The 6,805-nt window shown below is 37.1% G+C and overlaps 1 pseudogene; it reads right to left on the bottom strand.

Moving 5' to 3' along the window:
* Positions 1-2,925: 2,925 nt before the first annotated feature.
* Positions 2,926-3,822, bottom strand: LOC123838696 (olfactory receptor 6C3-like; annotated as a pseudogene).
* Positions 3,823-6,805: the final 2,983 nt, after the last annotated feature.

A 6,805-nucleotide genomic window follows, 5' to 3' on the forward strand; every position in this document is an offset into this window, starting at 1 on the left:
AAAGAAGATGTTGCTTGAAAGAAAGATTATAAACAGTGGAGTTTCAATGACTAAAGTACAGCAAAATTTCTGTATATTTCTATACTTACTTTTATAATCACTTACATCTTTTTTTTAACTTTCTATTTAAATTCCAGTTAGTTAACATACAGTGTAGCGTTAGTTTCAGTTGTACACTATAGTGACTAAAAACTTCCCTACAACACCTGGTGCTCATTCCAAGGACTATTCTCCTTCATCTGCATTACCTATTTCACCCATTCTCTGACACACTTCTCCTTTAGTAACTCTCAGTTTGTTCTCTATAGTTTAAGAGTCTCTTTCTTGGTTTGTCTCTCTCTCTTTTGCTTCCTTTTGCACATTTGTTTTGTTTCTTAAATTTCACTTATGGGTTGAAATCATATGGTATTTTTCTTTCTCTGACACCTTATTTCAGTGAGCATAATACTTTAGAGAGATTGAACATTTTAAAAGATTTTATTTTCCAACTATGAATTGTCTATTCCTAACTCATGTTCACTTTTTGGGGGTTATGTCTTATTTACTAGTAGGAGATATTTATTTCTTGAATATAAACATGGTGAATTTCTTTTGTTGCACCAAGTTTTCAGAACCTCTCTGCCGGAGTCCAGCTCCAGCAGGGGTGGGTCTCTCATAGGAAAGGACGGCGTCGGCGAATGAGGAGACACAGACACAGGATCAGGTTGCAAGCATCTCCTCCTGACAGCCTCGGAGGAACTTTATTTATATGTTAGGATATTTTTGTTTTTCCATAGTTTCGTAACATGTGATTATGTTTTTTTACAATTTATCGAGATAATCTTAGATCACTTTCTGGATTACAGCCATAGCCTTCTTTCATTTTTCCTTTGTAATGATTAACATGACCTTTATTGATTTCCGCTTATCGACTTTCGCTAAAACTAAAAAACAGTACGCAAAGAGAAAGGTGCTAGACAGAGCATGACCATCTTGTTATTTTGTTCTATAGAAACTAATTCTTCATGGAATTAGTTTCATTATGATTGCTTAGATAGGCGTAACTAAGATGAGTAGTCACTTTATCATGAAACCCCAGAAATATTCCCACAATTATAAAGATTGCCATAAACAAAATGAAAGAGAATAGCAGGAGCCAGCTGTGGAGTCTCCTGTTTTCAGGATCGTCCCCCATACTTGGACCTTGTCAAACAGCATGAGTAGCTTGGCTCGCGCCATCTCCCCCTTTTTTATTTTTGGCCTTCAGTTGCAAAGTCTTCAATTCCAAATGAATTTGTTTTATTTCTCTACTTAGTAATTTGACGAAGACTGGAAAGAGAAACAAAAGGGAGATAATAATTAGTGCTGATATACCTAGATTGATGAGGGATGGAAACCAGGCAGTAGTGGAGGTGTATTTCTGCACCTCTCCTTAACTTATTTATGAGGTGCTTCTACTAAAAAATATTGTATCCAGAATTCTTGGTGACCTAGTCTTCTTAGAGCACCTTTCCACACATACTTCAAAATCATGTAAATATTCATTTATGCTCACTATTTCTATGGTTTCACTCTTCCCATTTGCTTCCTAATCCAACCAAAATTTATTCTTATGTAAGATATAAATCTGTTTTTGTTGTTTATTAAATAAATGATCAACGCTCTAATATCATTAGGTTGGAGAATTTGGACAGTGAGTCAATTAGTGCACCAATGTCATGTTATCCCCAGCAAGTAATGTTTCTAGCTCAGAGAACATGGGTCTGAGAAATTCATACTTCTCATTTTTCAGGCAAAATTAAAAAAGTTTCTTAGTACCCTCAATGTGTCTAATTTTATCAGGGCCAAGACACAGTAATATTTGACCCGTTTTTGCAATTTCAGATTCATTTTACCCCATCCACCCTCACTTTTTCCATTCCAGGATACCTGTGGTTTTATTTCCTTGTTTTAATAATCTTACTTTTTCTTCTCCTTTAGTGCATGCAGAGTCACATATGGTCTTTTCCCTTTGACACCTCAATTCACTTCTACTCATTCATCGATGATACTTTGTTTGTTTGTTTTTACTGTGTATTGCTGACACACAATGTTACATTAGTTTCAGCTGTAGGACATTGCTATTCAGTAAGTCTATACATCGTGCTATGCTCACCATAAGAGTAGCTACCATCTGTCACCATACAACAGGATTACAATAGCATTGACTACATTCCCTCTGCTGTACCTTTTATTCCTGTGATTTATTCATTCCATAAGTAGAAGCCTGTACCTCCCACTCCTCTTCACCCATTGCCCCAACACCTCCCTTCTGGCATTTGTGATTTTGTCCTAATGTATGTTCTCTGTTTTATTCTCTGTATTGATGGGTCTGTTTCCGCTTTGTTTGCTGGTTTACTTGTTCATTTTGCTTTTTAGATTCTACATATTAGTGAAAGCATATGGTATTTGTCTTTCTCTATATGGCATATTTCACTTGGCATAGTATCCTCTGTGCCCATTGATGCTGTAAATGACAAGATCTTATCCTTTCTTTATAGCTGAGTAATATTCCATTGTGTGTGTGTGTGTGTGTGTGTATTCATCTGTTAACATACACTTAAGCTGCTTCCATATTTTGAATAATGCTGTAAAAAATGTGGGGGGTATATATCTTTTGGAATTAGTGTTTTTGATAAAATATTTTTATTATTTATACTACTAAGGAAAATGATTTATGTTCCATAACCCCTGGTTTTATATTCACAATTATAAATCACTTACATGGAACCTACAGATACTTTAAATGAGGATACAACTCAGCCACTTTCATGATATAATAATGTTTAGCAAATGAGCTCAGCATTTCCTGTAGCTGTGACATGGATGTAGGAAGACAGCAGATTAGAAGTTTAAAATTTCATTTTTCTCTTGTTAAATCTTCATGATAATGTTAGTTCATACTAATCAGAACTTTGATTTCTTTGTATGAGACAATACTTTAAGGAGCAAACCTTTGAAGGTTTGTGTCTTTCTGATTCCTTAGGGGGTAAATGAAGGAGTTCAACATGGGGGCAACAGAGTTATTGAGAATAGCTACTTTAGTCAATGAAGTCTTTTCCCCCCCTGCTGAGTAATTAGCATATATGGAAATGGAAATGGCAATCATGTGAGAAATATAAGTGGAGTAAAACTTTTTTCTCTCACTGGCAGATGTGATGTATATTAGGACAAAATCACAAATGCCAAAGTACAAAGTAACCCAAACAAAGTAAAAACCAATTACTTCTAGGAACCATATATCTGAGAAGATAGTTGTACAAGCAAAAGATAGGCACAGGCAAAGTTATCCATGACATTGGATGCACACATCCAGCTGGAGCAGAAGCATAAGGCATGGGGAAATGGTCAGGAACCTGCCCACCCATGCATAGAGCACAAACAAGATGCATAGTTTCCTGTTTATGATGGTGGTGTAATGAAGGGGTCATTAAGAGTGGCAAAAGAGTGGTCAAGGGACCTGGCAATTAGAATGGGAAATTCATTGACCTCCATGAAAATATGGAAAAATTGTTGGACTATACAATTGTTATGAGAAATGATTTTATCCTTGGTGATGATTGTCCCCAGAAATCTATGAATATATACATTCGTAAATGAGATTTCTAAGATAGAGAAGTTTTAGCTAAGAAACACATAGGCATCTGTAGATGAAAGTCTACCAAGGCTAGAGTAATGATAACCAGGTTGCCAGTGACACATAATATGTATGTGATAAATAAAAAAGGTAAAATCAAAACCAGAAGATCAGGATCATCAGAAAGGCTCAGCAGGGCAAAGTCTGATCATTGTGTGGTTGTTCATTTCCCTCTCTCTCCTTTTTCTTTTTTTGAAGATATGTGACAGCATTGATGAGTCTGGGGGACTTTAGGTTAAGTGAAATAAGTCAGTCACAGAAGACCAAAAATTGCATAATTCCACTTATATGAGGTGTTAAAATTAGTCTAACTCATGGAAGTGGAGAGTAGAAAAGTGGCTGCCTTAGGATGGAGCAAGGTGGGCAATGGGGAATTGCTGTTAGCTAGTAGGAGTTCAGTTCTGTATGATAAATAAGTTAAATAAGTTCTGAAGTTCTGAAGTTGTTGAAGATGAACATTGTTTCCTGCACTACATTTTGCCTACAGTTAATAGTACTGTATTGTAGGTAGCCCAAGATGGTGGAGGAGTAGGTGACCTTAGTTGTGTCTGGTCCCAGGAATTGAGCTAGATAGCTATTAAATCATTCTGAACACCTGTGAATTCAATTGGAGATCTAAGAAAAGAATAGCTGCAACTCCACAAATAGAAAAGTGGCTGATTTCTGCAAGGTAGGAGGTGCAGAGAAGTGAATCTGAGGCGATCTATGGGAAGATAAACCATGGGGGGAAGGAGCCTTTGTCAGCTGGCTACTGGAAAGCGATATAGGAGCAGAGCACAGGTTCAGAACTTGTAGAAGTTTGCCCCATTGAGGGATGTCCCTGCCTGAAAGGTGCTCAGGTGGTGATATGGGGAGAAATCCTAGGTGGGACAGTGTGGTCTCAGTGTCCCTGGTGTCACAGGAAGACCTGGGGTGCTTGATTGAGGCAGAGTTCCCAGGCATTGGAGCAGGGAAGCTGGCTGCAATCAGTGAGTGCAGGAGTGGGCTGTCAGCTTGGGGTTGTTTTTATACCATGAACTGCAGCATAGTCACCAACTGCTCTCCAAGCAGGGGCCCAGGAAGTGGCAGAACTGAGGTGAGATCTGCCTTCCTCCCCCAGAAGGACTGTGTGGGTGCGAGTTGCAGGAGTCTGTAGGGTTTGGAGACTCAAAACAGGGTTGTGTGTCAGAGATAGAAACACTGAGTCAAGGGCTGGGTGAGCACGGATGGATACCAGGGAGACAGGAGTGATTGACTGCTTTTCCTTTAGGACACACTGAGGAGTGGGGCCCTATGCTTTCGGCTCTGGGGCTGGAGACAGAGAGGCTGCCATTTTCATTCTCATCCTCTAGAGCAGCAGGGAAAGTGTTCAGAAAACAAAAGCCACATAGAGGAATCCAGAGCAGATTACTTAGCCTGACCCCCTGGCAAGCGCCCTGCAGTTGAGACCGGGGCAAAGACACCAGAGAATCAGTGCAACAGGTCCCTCCTCCCTGGAAGATCAGCAAGAACATCCAGCTAAGACCAAGTTTACAGATCATAGAGAACTGCAAAACTCCAGTGCTAGGGGAAAACAGTATATAGAATTTATGGGTTTTTTTCCCCCCATAGTTCTTTAGTCTTTCAATTTTAATTTTTTTCCTCTCCTTCCCTTTTCAACCAATTTCTTATTTTATCAAGTTTTTAAAAAAATCTTTTTAAATTTTCAATTTTACACATAGATTCTATCCTTTTATTGTATTTAATTTTATTTTTGTATATATAGTTTTTCTTTCCTTACAATTTTAAAATGTAGTTTATTCTAACAGACCAAAATACACTCAGGATATAGTGTATAGCTCTGTTCTGTTCACCTGTTTGTTTATATTGCTTCTTTTTTTTGTCTTTAAATTTTCATTTTTATAATTACAATCTATCCTTTCAATGTATTTAATTTTATTTTTCTACATATATAAGTTTTTCTTTCTTTACAATTTTAGAATCTAGTTTTCTAATAAACAAGACTAAAATATACACAAGACCCAGTGTATTGCTCTGTTCTGTTCACCTGTCTGATTAAATTCTCTTTTTTTGTTGTTGTTGTTTTTTAATTTTTTATTAAAAAATTTTTTTTATTTCATTTTTTTCAGTTTTGGGTCTCTTCTGATTTGTTTAGTGTATATTTCTCTGGGGTTGTTGCTGTCATTTTAGTATTTTGTTATCTCATTCATCTATTTTTCTCTGGATAGAATGACAGGACATAAAAACTCACCTCAAAAAAGAGAACAAGAGGCAGGGACAAAATTAGTATGGATATAAGTAAGATGTCAGAACTAGAGTTCACAATAATGACTATATAGATACTAACTGAGCTTGAAAAAAGCATAAAAGACACTAGAGAATCCCATTCTGGAGAAATAAAAGAACTAAAATATGATCAAGTTGAAATAAAGAAAGCTATTAATGAGATGGAATAAAATGGAGACTCTAACTGCTAGGATAAATGAACAGAAGAAATAGTGATGTAGAAGACAAAAATATGGAGAATAAAGAAGCTGAAAAAGAGAGATAAACAACTATTGAATCATGAGGGGAGAATTTGAGAGCTAAGTGGCCCCATAAGTGAAACAATAATAGAATAACTGGGATCCCAGAAGAAACGAAGAGAGAGGGGCAGAATGTATATGGAGCAAATTATAGCAGAGAACTTCCTTATTCTGGAGAAGGAAACAGACATTCAAGTCCAGGGGGCACAGAGAACCCCTCTCAAAATCAATAAAAATAGGTCAACACCTCAACATATAATAGTGAAACCTGCAAATCTCAGAGACAAAGAGAAAATCCTGAAAGCAGCTTGGGACAAGAGGTCCATAACCTACAAAGGTAGAAACATTAGACTGGCAGAAGACCTATCCACAGAGATCTGGCAGGCCAGAAAGACTGGCATGATGTATTTAGGGTGCTAAATGAGAAAAATATGCAGCCAAGAATACTTTATCTAAAAAGGATGTCATTCAAAATAGGAGAGAAAATCTTCAAGGACAAACAGATACTAAAAGAATTTGCGATCACTAAACAGCCCTGTAAGAAATATTAAATGGGATCCTATAACCGAAGAGAGAGCCCAAAAGTAACATAGACCAGAAAGGAACAGAAACAATATGCAGAAACAGTGACTTTATTACAATGGCA

This window comes from Mirounga angustirostris, unplaced genomic scaffold (assembly GCF_029215605.1).
Source record: "Mirounga angustirostris isolate CCGP_5_RB_7025 unplaced genomic scaffold, mMirAng1.0.hap1 SCAF_5, whole genome shotgun sequence".
In the NCBI taxonomy this organism is placed as follows: domain Eukaryota; kingdom Metazoa; phylum Chordata; class Mammalia; order Carnivora; family Phocidae; genus Mirounga; species Mirounga angustirostris.